Source organism: Manis javanica, chromosome 8, assembly GCF_040802235.1.
Source record: "Manis javanica isolate MJ-LG chromosome 8, MJ_LKY, whole genome shotgun sequence".
Taxonomy (NCBI): domain Eukaryota; kingdom Metazoa; phylum Chordata; class Mammalia; order Pholidota; family Manidae; genus Manis; species Manis javanica.
The window spans coordinates 27751939-27767463 of record NC_133163.1 but is presented as its reverse complement, the minus strand read 5'-3'; the positions used below and the strand labels follow the sequence as shown (position 1 = coordinate 27767463).

General features: G+C 44.3%; 1 long non-coding RNA gene across 1 annotated transcript; it reads right to left on the bottom strand.

Moving 5' to 3' along the window:
- Window positions 1–1149: 1149 nt before the first annotated feature.
- LOC140843251 (uncharacterized) lies at window positions 1150–8857 on the bottom strand. The gene is made up of 3 exons (XR_012120859.1): window positions 8790–8857; window positions 3789–3876; window positions 1150–2056 (listed from the first exon to the last, which is right to left on the bottom strand). It is a non-coding gene; the product is annotated as an uncharacterized lncRNA (long non-coding RNA).
- Between the last annotated feature and the right edge of the window lie 6668 nt (window positions 8858–15525).

Here is a 15525-nt window from a genome sequence, read left to right as displayed (position 1 = left end):
CAAAAAGTAATTCCTTAGTGCATTCAGCTTAAGGCAAACACTGACATAATCAGGAGTAGTAGAAAGAATATTACCCAGGCTTTTAAAAAAATTACGTGATAACTCCATATTTGCTAGAATAAGAGCAGAATATTTCTTTGTTCAGTATTGTGATTCTGAATTCTCAGTCACAGTTTCATGAATATTAAGTATTTCTGCATGCCCAGCAATAATTAGCAGACAGTGTAAATGTGTGAAGGACTGCCACTTACATACGCATACACACACCCATTGCTTTTTCTCTATATAGGGTGGCATTTACTGGAGTCTGGCAAAGTATGGTAGCTGTGGTAGGCAGCCTCAAAGACAGACCCCGGCTAATGATACCCTACCTCCTGGTATTCACATGAATCCTTGTATAATCCCTTCTTCTTAAGTGTGGGTTGGACTAATTGACTCAATTCTAACAAATAGCGTAGGGCAGAAATCATGTGATGTCTCTGCTGAAATTAGGTTATAAAAAAACTGTGACTTCCATCTGGGGGCTGTTGTTTCTCTTGCTCTTTTGGATCACTCACTGTGAAGGCAGCCTGCTGCCATGACCTAAGGCAGTCCTATGGGGAGGGACTGAGGCCTGCACCACATGAGTTAGCTCCGGCTGCCTTCCTCCCCTCATTGAGCCTTTAGAGGATACCTTCAGTCCCAGCCAACAGCGCCTCATGGCAGCCCTCGAGGCAGAGGCATCCAGTGAAGCTGCCTGGGTTCCTGACCCACAGAAACCGTAAGATAATTGATGTTTGTTGTATTAAGCTGCTATATTTTGGAGTAATTCATTACATATAATTAATGCACAGGCCAAAAAGAAGCCCAGTGATCATCCCACGCAATATTCCTGGTCTTTCAGCTGGAAAGCAGAACATGGAGAAAGAGGCAGGGGACTGGACCAGACCTAAGTGTAACACATAAATCTTAATGACAGAAAGCCCAGCCCTTACCCCTTTTGCAGAGCAAGGGTCAGCCTTGAATTTAAACTAGGTCAGAGGGTGTGGGCTGCTGCTTGGTCCCAGACAGCCCTGGTACAGGGTGTTGCCTATCTAATAGTATGTGCAGATGTCTTTGTGTCATAAGAACTGACAGCTGTGCAGATGTCCTCTTCCTCCTCCTTGACACATCTACCCTGATCCCTAAAGCCTCAGCATAACCAGTGTCCATGGGGCTGGACCTTGGTCCTGGAAGGAGCTTGGAAAAAGGGCCTTCAACCCTGGCCGCCAGAAGGGGTAGGGATTCAGTGGGAGTCTAAAAACTAGAAAGGCTTCTGGTCCTGCAGTTCAAGAGCAAGTCATGGACTATCTCTGATAAGAATCGCCTCCACACGGCTTCCAGGGCTACAAAGAACATTCTGTCCACATGATAGTATCCTTCTTTCAACATCATTTCCTCTCTGACTGGAGCAAATTATTTACTTTGAAAATATAAAACAAAGTTTTAGGAAACTGGAGAGATATGCTCCTTCATCCCTAACCAGTGCAGGCATTTACTTGCGGCAGCCCCCATGTTCCCCTCCCCTTGGCCAATCTGTACATGCTGGTGGTTTCAGAGCCTGTTTCTGTTTTCTCTCCAGAGACACTAGGCTCTGATTTTTCTCACGTGCAGGGACCACAGCTGCTGTGTTACCATGCCGTCATTCGGTTGCTATGACTTGTCAAGTTGTGGATGTGCCAGAACGTGAATCTATTAATTTAACAGAAACTAGGCTCAGCACATATATTCCTTGTTAGGTCATTTGCTTTGCTACCTAAACTGCATCCAATGTGTTCAGCAATGGGAATGTTTCCTAGAGTTTGGCTTTGCAAAACAAACAGCCAAATGCCCTGGGTTTTGCGTCTCCACAGTTTTATATGATTAAATTACTATGGAAGAAGACATAGAAGCATTCTAGCATGGGTATGCAAACAGGCCAGCTCAAGAAAAAAACAAAAGGTGGAAAATAAAGTCTCGGGTCTTCATTGTTTACATCTTGAGGTCCTTTCTGCAGGAAGTGTCTGTACTAATTTCTTCAGGAATCTCTCCATCAGCCCTGAAATTAGGTTATAAAAAAACTGTGACTTCCATCTGACAAGGTCCAAGCTCTCCAATGCCAGAACTAGGTGATGTGTGCTGTGAAAAGAGAAACTACTGGCCTTTTCTGTCAAGCACACAAGCAAGCACTTTTCATTTATCCCTGCTATTAACACTAACTGGCTGTGCTAGGGGTACAAAGATGAAAAGGAATCTCTCCCTAGTGGGAGAGGAAGACACATAAATTACAATGCAACATGGGAAGTATTATAATGGAGCTTTGCATAGGACACCATAAGATCATGGAGAAGGAAGCATGTACATCTGTTGGGGGGGAGGTTTATAGGTTACCACCAGTGTTTTTCTTTAAAATATATGTATATTAAAAATATATATTAGCATTGTATTAATGTAATAATAAGTACTATTTTGTGTAACTTTTGTTTCATTTGTATGATATACATAGCATACATATGTATATATTTATATATGGGATGATAGTGTAAAACATATTTCTGCATGCAGGCAAAGAAATGTGGAAATTTGGGGTTCAGACAATAATAAATACTGCCATACACTGAATCTGTGATGGGTCAGGCCTCACAATGTTGGCCCATTGTAGAGTCGAAGAAATTAGCCATGACTTAAGAGATGCTCCAAATCCTTTTGAATTGCCCTTCCTTGGTAAACTAAGGCCAAGCCTGAAGGACCAGCTCCCCAAGTCCTCTCTGAGCAGAGCCCACTCCCCTTCCACCAAGGACTGTTGGCCAGTCCTCAGGCAGTGAAAGAGTATCCACCCCCTTTGGCCTGCCAGTTGGTAGGAAGGAGAAAGAGGAGAGAGATGAGAGTGAGGCCTTAGATGAGAGTGCAGAGAGACTTTTACCCAGCACCCCACTGGGATTCTGGGAGGAACCTGCCCCTGAGGTGGTTTTATACCAAGCAGGGCAGCCTTGACAAAGAGAACCTGGGGATCAAGCCTGGGTAAGGAGGGGCTCTGAGGCTTAGCTCTCCTGAGTCCCCACAGTCCCCACGTAGCATGGATATCATGTTGAGAGCCAGCAGCCTGCTGTGCGACTGCCACGGTAGGACCAGGTGACCTGCAGCAAGTGTAGTGCAATCAAGGGTCTGCATTGGTGAGAACAGAGAAAAATGAGCACCAAGTTGCAAAGGGGAGAAGCCAGCGCTGGGAGTGGGGAGCTTTGCTGAAGAATGGGCCACAGGTTCACCTACCATAGCAGGTAGCAGCAAAGGCTTGCAGAGCAAACAGAAACCATGAGGACAAGTCTGCTTGGTATGGTGGTTAGGAACCAGGATTCTGGGCCATCCATACACTGCCTGGCTGCAAGTCTGATATCTGCCACATACAACCTGTGTGACTTGGACAAGTTACTTATCCTTTTTGTGCCTCAGTTTCCTTGTCTGTAAAATGAGGATGATGATAACAATTTCACATACTTATAAGGCTGCTATAAGAATTAAATTGGTATGTAAAGCTCTTATATGTAAGTGTTCTTTAAGTGTCAGTTAAATAAGTAAATTATCCCCAACCAAAAGGATTCTATGTGGGTATCACATTCCACCAAGACCCCTGAACTATACTTTCAATTACAAAATCCCCCCAACCATCAGCTCTTGGGGAGGATCAGTCAGCTATAGACCGTACATTTAAGATGCAGTGTAAGTTAAAAGATTTGACCCTCTACACTGGCCAGCTGGCAAGATAGACATTGAGCAAGTCTATATTTACTTACCTCGGATTGTCCAAATGTAATTCACGAGGGGATGCAGCAGACAGAATAACAGCCCTCCCCAGAATGTTCATGTCTGAATTCCCAGAATCTGTGGATATATTAGGTTATGTGACAAAGGGAATGAAGGTTGAGAGAGAGTTAAGGCTGCTAATTAGCCTATCAGAAAATGAGGAGATTGTCCTGGATTGTTAGGATGAGCTGACAATTCACAAGGATCCTGAAAGTGGAAGAGGAGGCAGAAGAGGAATCCATCACAGGGAGAGGGAACCATGGAAGAATGACCAGAGAGATGCAACGATGCTGGCTTTGAAGATGGAGAAAAGGGGTATGAGCCAAGATTTAGGGGTGGCTTCTGGGAGCAAGGAAATGATTCTCTCATTGAGATTCCAGAAAGAAATGCAGCCTCACAGACTTGATGTTAGCCTATAAGATAAAATCTGTGTTGTTTTAAGTTACTAATGTTGTAGTAAGTTTTTACAGTAGCCGTAGAAAACTATGCAGTGGCATTTTCTAAGTGTAGTGTTTTCTGGGATGTGCTTGTATCATGTGTTAGATCATGTGTTACATGTGTGCTCAAAGCCCCAGTTTTCAGATTACAGCTTGAGCAGGAAGCCTGGCTGGGTGGGCCAGACACAGTGCCAGGATAAGTAACAGGTCACTAGAAACACTAAGATAGTGCTTTACAAGTTCAACCTGTACATAGTCCTCTGGCTTGTGGATGAGCTCTCATTCACAAACAAACCATTTCTTGGAGCTTCTTAGATCTGATAACTGTTGGTGCTACCAGGTCCCAATCTGGAGGCCAAGTGTAGAAATGGTTAACAAAAGTAAACCAAAGTCAACTGTCAAAAAGTACTCTGGAGGGGAAGGCAGTACAGCAAGGAGAAGATAAGTAATGACTCTACAGCATCTTACAACACTGATAGACAGTGACTGCAATGGGATGGGGGTGACGACTTGATAATATGGGGGAATGTTGAAACTACAGTGTTGTTTATGTGAAACCATCATAAGATTGTCTATCAATGATACTTTAATTTTAAAAATTATATGTGTGTGTGTGTGTATATATATATAAAACAAAACTGCTTTGGTAATTCTGTGCATTTGATGACCACAGCAAGCCTATACAGCCACCCAGAGCTTGTAAGTGAATCTCACTTCTCTTCACAATGAAGAGAAAAACTCAAACGCAAGAGACAAGGCAAGCTGCACAGCATTCCTGGGATCCAGGCTGGCCAGCAATGCTGAGTCCAATGAGCCCTCACACTTGCTGTTTCCTGTTTGAGAAAGCTGACCATTTATTGGTATGTACAGTTCAAAGGTCATGCTCTTGGCACAGCTGGGAAGAAGTCTCTTCACAATCCTCTGCCAGTAATAAATATTGGTCCTGGGACATCAGTCTTAGCATTAAAGTGGGAGGTGTCATTTGAGTTATTAGGCTGAGAGGTTGCTAGACATTCATGAGGTTACTTTGAGTCTCATGACTTCTTACAGGGAGAAGGAAGTTCTCTTATCTGGGGATTGCAGCAAGGGACTGTATTCTCTGGCAGTATGTAGAGTCTTTAAGGAACTACGGCTCTTTGCAGATCATCATGAACTGAAATTCTTCACAGTAGCTCCAAGAAAATGTGTATTAAAGTTGTAGCTTGTGGATTGTTTAGACAGGGCACATGACTCCATGGACCCCTAAGCTATCCTCTTCTACTTCCCAATTCTAAATAGAGATCCCCAGAAGGCAATAAGATGAAAGGACCACTTTGGATGGCTAGCTCTAAATTATATTTATATTAAATTCCTATTTAAAGCAGCCTACCACATCAGCTGGTTCATCTGTGGCCCCTTTATTCCTCCTTTAGAATCAGTACCCAAGGTTATCCTACTCAATCGCCTTTGCCCTATAGTGTTGGGCTGGGCCTGGCTTCGTGACATAATGTATGCCCTTTGCCCCTAGTTAGAGGGTGTGGTCACTGATTCACTTGCCAGGCTATCCCTGCCTGAGTCCAATCGCAGTCAACCATCTGATGTGGTTGCAAGGAGCCTGAGGACCTGTGGAATGCCACAGAATCCCTCTGTGGACCATATCCCAGGTCCTGGTGTGGTTCTGGCAATTTCTGTAAGCTCCTATCTTGAGCTGCATTGTCCTTATTTTAGCCTAGGAAGTCATCCTCCTCCAGGCAGAGAGCAAACAGCCTTCAGGCCTGACAGCCGGAGGCCTGGTCTGGGCCTTGGTTATGGAAACAGAAGAGCTGCCTCAGAGATGGAGCCCGTATAACAAAACCCGACTTCTTGGCCAGTCTAGTTCTGGTTTCATATGAGAAACCAAATCAAGTCAGGGGTCTTATTGACCGTGTATCATGGTGACTGGCAAACCTTACTACATTTATTAGAGGCATAGGTGGGCATGAGGCAAGAGATGGATGTACATCCCACACTGACTGTAGTGTGGCCACATGGGTCTGCCAAGCATACACTCTCTCCAGGAAGCAGATAAAGTTTGGAACATTCTTCTCCCTTCTGTGGAGTTATGGAGCTCCTAGAGACTTCTCACAGCTATGCAAAGGAGTGATTTGAATTATCTAACCCCTGTCAAGGCAGTGAATTGAGGACTGCATGCATCAAAAAGTGAGATGCATGCCAAAATCCACAGACAAGTCTCCAAGTGCTCTTTTCATAACTGAAACCAGAAAGAATCAACATAGAAAGGACATGATTAATTGTCCTGTGCTTCCAGCTCCTCATCTTCTCCATCCCTTGCCTTCTGGTGTAGCTACAGGATTGTGAGCTCACTTCCCATAGGTACTGAACACTTGTTGGAGGACCATTCTCCATGGGCCTGTCACATTTCTGCATGCCTCGTGAGCAGAGCCTGACTGCCCTTTGCTCCAGACTGTCTTTTTAAGATAGTGTCCTTCTCAGGATAAAGTGCAGTCAGGAGCGGTTACTGCCCACTGTTTAAGATCTGGTTCCCTAAGCTTAAGGTTCCTCCTCTCCTGTGATGTCTCTCACTGTCTGTACAGGTGTCACCTGGCCTGTGAGAATTGGGGCTCAGGGAACCAACACAAGAAAATGCCATTACTCTTGCTACTACCCTTCCTGTGTGCAAAGAAGTCCTTTGTTTCTGACCCAGAAGTCTTGTGTGTTCTGCCAGCATCCATGCAGCCATGGCAGGCTTACTTTTTAGCTTGCAAGGATGTTTAATACTCAGAGCCTTGGAAGCTGACAACCTCTCACTTCTTCCTTATGTAACATATTCCCTTGACCGCCTGGCTAATTCCCCTCACACCATGATCCTCAAAGCCACCTTGATACAATGTACCAAGGGGAAACTGATCATATAGGAGTCAGGACATACCAAAGGTTCAAATTAAAGAGCACAAATGAAGCTGGGGCAGGACTGACATATCAGGAATCTTGGTTTAAGCCTGAGACCAAACAGGGATCATTGTGATTCTGGGCTGTTTATAGCTACATTTTTGGTTATATGTTACAGTTAACTGACTGACAGGCAATTCAAAACATGCTTAGGTGAACAAACTCATTGGTTTTCTCATATGTAAAGTGAAATGAATTGGATTATTTCTGAGGTTCCTTCTAGCTGTAAAATTTGTGCTTTATGAATTTGTAACAGGGCTGCTAGCACACAAATTAGGCATTCGACCTAATTTAAAATAATGATTGCAAAGAGGACTGTGGTGTCGTGGACAAAACATAGCAATAGAGGTTAAGGTGTCTGAATTCTAGGCCCAGTCTGCTATTACCTAGCCGTGTGACACTGGACAGGTCAGTTATGCTACCTTGAAGAGGCAAGGGTGGGAGAGACACACAAGATGGTTTTCAGCAGCTCAGGGATGTGGCATTAAATCACAGTGAAAAAGGGTTTATTTTCAATTCTCTTTTCAGTTTTCTGATTATACCAAAGAGAGGGTCTCAGTTTAGTGCTGGTGTGTCCTTAACAGCCCATTAATACCCACTAATCTCCCTTACTGGCAAAGAGAGAGAAGCCTGAAGCTCATGCTTCACGGGCAGAACTAGCTAGAGAACATTGAATACATTCCCTAGCTGTCATTACTTAACTTGTTTTTGTTTTGCCTTCCATTCTTGGTAAATAATACAAGTTTTCCACTAACAGGAATGACATAAAGTCCCCTTTAAAAATAAATTAATTATGGAAATGTTCTTAAATTGATTGTGGCAATGCTTGTACAATACTAAATATTCTAAAAAACATTGAATTGTACACTTTATATGGTGAATTAGATGGCATGTGAATAATTTGTTAGGAGGAAGACAACACAGCATTCAAAACCCTCAGCGCATGGCCCAGCACACAGATGACTTCTGGTAGAGGGGAATGGTGGATGGCTTGACTGAGCCGCTACCCTGGTGCCAGCCCTGGCCTTCCACATGTTCACTCCTACTTCCTCGTGATCACTCCATACAGTGGGTACTGTTATTCCCATTCAATAACCTGTGGAGTAGACACTGCTACCCTCATGTCACAGATGAGTGAGCTGAGGCTCAGAGAGCTTCGGTAGCTTGCCTGGAGTCATAGAACCAGTAAATGGCTCTGGATGAGTTCCAGACTCCAAACTCTAATGGCCAAGCCCTGCTCCTTGCCCTCCACCACAGTGTCCCTCCCCACTAACCTTGAAGCCAGGCCTGAGTAAATAGGATCCATCTGACTATAGATGGGGAGAAGGGCACACAGAAGAAATTCAACATCCCTGTCTCAGAGATGAGCATCCGTGGTCTCATTACCTATCCCAGACATCCTCAGGGACCTGGTTCCCAGTCCTGTTTTCCCACTGTCTCCCCGCTGCCTCCACTTCTCCAGTGGGAAATTCTCTTTCCTTGTCCAGTCCTCCAGGGGCTGGAGTCCTTTCATTGGCCTCTTATTCCTTTTGCTGAGCCCCTACCACCTTCTACTGGACTTTTCTTCTACCATCCACTTGCCTGTTTAGATTTTAGCCAATTGCCTGACATTGGACCAGTACTCACCTTTGACCCTCAAGGCTCCTCTAGGTGTCTTGCTCCCCACCAGTCCTCTGGTGTGATGGTGACCTCCCCTACAACAAAATAATCAGACCTAGGTCACTTTGCTCTTGCACCACTGCCAATACCCGCTTCACGACACCCTTATCTCCTGACTGGACAATCCTAATGGCCTCCAGGCTTGCTTGACTCCATTCCTTCTCCAAAGTACAGTTAAAAATGAGCTTTCTGAAGTGAATTCTGTCTGTGGAACTCTCCTGCTTACCCTTCATTGCCTCTCCACTGTCCTTTGGGTAAAGTCATGGCCCCTCAGCCTGGCTTTTAAAGACCTTTGTGAACAGATGCCTCTTAATCCTTCAGCCTCTTCTCCATCTAGTCTTCCCTCCACTCACTCCAAGCCAGCCACACTGACACTTGTTATGGTCTCTGAGTGCTTCTAGATGCTGTGACACCAGTCAGTGCTGAGTCATGCATCATGGCCTTTTGCTGGCAGTCTTTTTATGTGCTGTTCCTCAGTCTGAATTCCTTCCCTCCTCTATTTTCCCATCTAATTCTGACTGGTCCTTTTGGATTCTGCTTACACGTCACCTCCTCAAAGAAGCCTTCCATGCTCTCTCCTGTTAGCTGCACCTTCATGGACTCCAGTAGTATCCTGTGCTTTCCTCTATCCTAATGAGGTGGGGCTATAGCACAAGGGCTGGAAGCATAGGCCCTGGAGTCAGACTATTTGGATATGTTTTCCTGAGGTAAAATCACTTAGCATAGTACCCTCAAGGTCCATCCCTATTGTTGAAAGTGACAAGATTTCCTTTTTATGGTTGAGTAGTATTCTGTTATATATACATGCCACTTCTTTATCTATTCATCTATCAGTGTACACTTAGGTTGTTTTTATATCTTAGCTGTTGTAAATAATGCAGCAATGAACATAAGAGTGCATCTATTTTTTCAAATCAGTGTTTTTGTTTTCTTCAGATAATTACCCAGAAGTAGAGTTGCTGGATAATATGGTAGATCTGTTTTTAATTTTTTGAAGAAACTCGATACCGTTTCATTAGAGGCTGCACCAATTTACATTCCTATCAACAGTGCACAAGGGTTCCTTTTTCTCCACATCCTCACCAACTCTTGTTATTTCTTGTCATTTTGATACTAGCCATTCTGACGGGTGTGAGGTGATGTCTCATTGTGGTTTCGATTTGATTTTGATAATTGGTAATTTGGAGCATCTTTTCATGTGCCTGTTGGCCACCTGTATGTTTTCTTTAAAAAAAAAAAGTCCATTTAGACCCTCTACTTATTTTTATTAGATTTTTTTTGCTATTGGGTTGTATGAGTTCTTTATATATTTTGGATATAGACCCCTAATCAGATATATGGTTTGCAAATACATTCTCCCATTCTGTTGGCTCCCATGTTGCCTTTTCATTGTGTTGATGGTTTCCTTTGCTGTACATAAGTTTTCAGTTAGATGTTATCCTACAAACTATTTGGTTTTGCATTCTAAGTATGCCACTCACCCCAGCTGTGTGACCTTTTAGCAAGCCATTTAGCTTTTCTGTGCTTCCATTTCCTTATCTGTAAGATGGAAATAGTAATATCTACTAATAGGGTTCCTGTGAGATTACCTGAAACAATGCAGGGTTAATGGCTTAGTGCAGAGTCTGGCATATAGGGAGCACTCAATAAATATTAGCTATTATTATTTCAACACATCATAATCTACTATAAATACCAGTCTTCTGATTTGTCTTCTTCACTCTAAGCATCTTAAGGGCAGGGAGTACACATTATTCACCACTGAATCTCCTGTGCCTAGTATAGATTTTGACACATATGGTACTCGATATGTATTTATTGAATGAATGAATGATCGCAGTTGACTTTACCTGATCCTAAAGTTCTCTTTCGATTACCAAGACCAGATTTTCCTACTTAGGCCTGGGAATGCCACAGTGCAAATCTTGTCTATGGCACTGTACTTCAGATCTAAAAGTGGTGTTAATCCATGACAGAAATACTCCCAGGTAGGTTCTGTAGAAGGCAGATTTCTCACACTGTCCTCTCAGCACCTCCACCTCTCTTTGCTCTAGTGTGTCATGACTAGGTGTGGGTAGCACCCAGACAGAGCAGGGCATTCATCCCTTCAACAAGGGTTTGCTGGTCATGCCATTGCAAGGATGCAGGGAGGATAGGGTATGAACCCTGCTTCCAGTGAACTCCCTTCCGGAGGGTTGGGGAGACAGGTTCAGATCTGGTTGGCCAGCCAAGGAGATGAGCAGACCCATTGCAGGCTGTACTCAGCAGACGTAAGGATCTCACCTAGCCATGTGCCAGGGGGCTAGGCCGTGAATGCAGGACTCGGGAGTCTAGTTCCCAGGATCTGGAACAAGCCAAAGGTTAGGGCAGAAGGTCAGCCACACTTAGAGGAGGCAGAGTTGAGGTCAGCAAAGATCAGAGACCAGCAGATTAAGCCTAGAGTCAGTAAGGGTGGATGTCAGGCTTGCTCTTTATTGCCTTCTCTCCAGGGAGGAGCCTGAAGGCAGACAGAAAGCCCTCCAGGATTTTCCAGCCAGGAAGGTAAGTGAATAAACCAGCAGCAGCAGCCCCAGGCCAGCTCTGGGTCTCCTGCTGAGAACTGCCTCAGGAAGGCAGTGGCTCGGCTGTGGGGCTGCACAGTTAGGCCTGCTCCTGGGTCAGCTGCTGGCAGCACAAGGAGAGCACCGTGGACTGGGGGCACAAGGCCTAGAGTCTGCCACTAAACCAGCTGTGCGGCCTTGAGTAAGTCACTTCACCTCTTGGGCCTCCCTTTCTCCATTTAGGAAAGGAAGGGTAAGACAGTGCTATGGGTTTCCAACCATTGACTATGGAGGCTCCTTTTTCAAAGCAAGAAATGTCAAACTCCACAGGATAGCAATGGTAATTTTAGTATCTGTTGATCAAAAAATGCAAAATAATAAAAACAACAACAATGAATCTTTTAAAGGAATTTTCATCTTAATCATGGGAGCATATACCGTCATTTACAAAAATCAGGGCTGCAGCATCCTTTAACGCTTAAACTCACAGCCTCCAAGGAAGGCTCCTGCTGAGATCCAACCAGTAGAGCTTTCATCTTCCTCAGAATTCATAGAAAGTAGTCCCCTATACCTCAACATGAAAAATATAAGGTGCACCAGAGCACTGGGCCATTGTTCTTTATCAACTTTCATTTATTATAAAGTCCATCAACTATGCTAATATGCAGTAACACAATTTGAAAGCAGGGGTGATGGGTGACATTTCTCATTTTTTGGCTGCCGAACTTCAGAATCAATTCCCCGGTGTATGGAAGACCCCATCTTACGATTCTTAGTGGAAGTTGGAGCCCACTGCTCACCTGTCACATGGAGGCTGAAATTGAAAGACGCTTGCTTCCCCACCCCCTTTGTTGGCAGGGCTTAGACATGTGACCTGGGCCCGGCCAATCAGGATCACTGCCCTGGATTCTGAATCAGAGGCTACAGAGAGCAGTCTTAGTCTTAGAGAACCTTCTGTGGTGGGGGTGGTGGCAGCAGCAGCTGCTGTATCCAGATTTCAGGGTATTAACAGCAGCAGGGTCACCGTTCAGGCCCCAGCCTCGCTTGTATCACAAGCTTCCTAGAGTTCTCAGGCCAGGTCAGGAATCTGGATAGCTACTTTGCCACAATTTTGGCCATGTTCCTGGCTGCTTCCCAGCATCCTTTGTTCCCATTCATGCCCTGGGAACCTAGAGATTCTGTGGGCTACCCAACATCCTTCCCATAAATTCCTCTTCTGCTTAACTCATCCAGAGTCAGTTCCTGTTGCATTTTTAAATCAGGTCCATGATTCACAGTTTTATATTAGTCCCCACATCCAACTCATTTTTGTATTTTGCTTTGGTCACATAGTTCTGAGAAAATTCTAATTATATAGATGGATGGTGTCTCAGTCCATCTGAGTTGCTGTAACAAAATGCTAAACACTGAGTGGCTTATAAACAACAAAAAAGTATTTTTCTAGAGATTGGAAATCCCAGATCAGGGTGCCAGTGTGGTCATGGGAGGGCCTTCTGAGTCGCAGACTTCTCACTGTATCTTGACATGACAGGAGGGACTAGGGAGGTCAGCGGGACATCTTTTATAAAAGTGTTAATCCCAATCACCAGGGCTCTGTCCACATGACCTAATCACCTCTCAAAGGCCCCTACCTCCTAATACCATCACCTTGGGGATTAGGATTTCAGTATGCAATTTGGGGGACACAAATATTCAAACCACAGCAGAAGATTATAAATAATAATGATAGAACCATTACATAGCACCCACTATATGCCAGACCTTATTCTAATCACTTTGCATATATTAACTCACTTAACAAACCTTTGGGGTGGTTCTGTCACTAACATCCCCCTTTTATAGATGGAAAAACAGAGGTACAGAGGAATGGAGAAATTCGCCCAAGGTCAAGGACTTAAATCAAGACAGTTCTGCAGTAGAGTTGGTGCTCTCACAACCACAAACAGCTTTTTTTCAGTTTGTCATTTGAGATTAGCATAGTCTTCAATTAAACCAATCTAGAAGCTAGAAACAGAAGTAGTATAAGTGTTTGTTTCGAAGTTGACTGAGTAACTATCAAATTATCCAACAACTGCTCTTTATCCTCATCATAAACATGAAAGTCAGGCAATAAAGAAGTAAAACTTACAACAAGCACTAAACAAACAAGACAGTTTTACCACTGCATGTTCACTGGTGTGAGCTGGTGGTTTATGGAGCCTGGTGTCCCCCAGGCAGGAAGTTCCCAGCTTCTTGCTGCTCTGCTCGTCATAAGCAGACGTGCCCAGACTGATGCAGCACTGAACCTCCCAGGGCACACCCAGGATCCGTGCCAGCCTGGCTCAGAGACGCCAGGAGGAGCTTGTGCCAAAGTCTTCACAAAAGTGAGTTCATAAAAAAAAATACTGCATGGATTGGGGTGTGACCCAGGGACACACGAGTCAACTGAAAGAGCCCCCAATGGCCCCAGTAGAACAGTTGGAGGAACAAAATAAAAAATTAGATTATAACCCAAGGTGTAAAATAAATGTCCCTGAGTCCAAACTTACACAAATTTTTTAAAAAAGAAAAATTTGCAGTGAGGAAACTCAACAAACACCATGTGAGTCAAGTGATCAAGATCAACATCAACAGCCCTAAGTCATTCTGACAGCGTGCACCGTGGATAGGATGGGGTGCAAATGGCACTTCGCCTCTGTGGTCTTCCTCCCCAAATCCTATGAGACCAGACTACTCATGAGAAAAGCATCAGGCAAATCCCCAAAGAGGGGTATCCTACAAAATATTCAGCCAGTACTCACAAGGTCATCAACAAGGAAAGTCTGAGAAACTGTCACAGCTAAGAGAAGCCTAGAAAGACACAAAAACTAAATGTAATGCAATGCGGTCTCCTGGATGGGATCCTGGAACAGAAAAAGGCCATTAGGGAAAAACAAAGGAAATCTGAATAAACACTGGACTTCAGTTGATAATAATGTCTCAATATTGACTCACCAACTGTGAGGAATATACCATGCCAAGGTCAGATGCTATTAACAGGGGGAAGTGAATACCGGGGAGGAGGAGAATAATACCAGAATTGTCTTCTAACTGCTCAATTTCTTTGTAAGTGTAAATTTTATCTTAAAAAAATAAAGTCCATTAATAAAAAAGAATAGTAGTGTTGACTGTTCTCCTCTCAAAAAGTTAGTTTACCTGTGATGTACTTTAAACCACCAAGGTCTTGACGGGCAACAAGTGTATGTTTGATGCAGTCACATTGTCATACATTAAATGCTTTTTAATAGAAGTTTTAAAAATACTTAAGTACCTTTTAAGTGCAATTGTAATTTTCACGTTGCTTCCCTGACAGAGGAGCTGAGCCCAGTTCCAGCTGCTGTGATGGAGGGAAAAATCACAGGTAATATCCTTTTGGTCTGTGTCCCTAAAACTCCCAGGATCTCTAATTAGGAGGGAAGACTCCATACCTCACAGCAAAGCACTTCCAAACAAAGTAGCTTCCCCTCCCCCTGCCCCACCCAAGGCATCACGAGCAACTGTCTGAAGCCAAAGCCGCAGTTGTCTTTGTCCTGTATTTGCCTGTCAAGCCTGGGCTCTTCTGCAGGCAGCGGGGAGGGCAGAGGCTGGTATGAAGCGGGGCAACAGATGGCTGGGACATGTCCTCTGGAAGCTCAGCTGCCCTGGCCAGCCTGCCAAACTGTGTACATTTCAAACGTTTGAGGTTCCACCAAAAGAGACGAGTAATGATTTTAAATCACTTGCTGGAACACATGGCTAATCCTTGTGTAGTCAGAGAAACTTGAATTCCATGCGGGGAGCAAGGAAACCCTGTGTGCTTTCCCGGCTTTGAACCCCGATCAGACCATCCTGGGGCAGCTGGGCATTTGTCCAGCGTCCCAGTGTGCATCCTGCTTCCTCAGTTTTTGGAAAAGGTGCCGTGTGTTGTGTGTTTATCTGGGGTGAGGATGAGGAGGGAAAAGGCCATTTAGCATGTAGGTTTGGATCCTGAGAAATTATACACCCTGGCATTTGCCTCCTGGTCTGTCTGAAACTGGGAGATCTCTAGGTCAACCTGCTTCCTAAGTTCAGCCAGCTCTATTTCCCTGTCCTGGTTCAGGCCCTTCTTATTTCTTACCTGGACTATACCAATAGTCTCCTACAGTTGCTTCTTAGTCCTGTGTCAT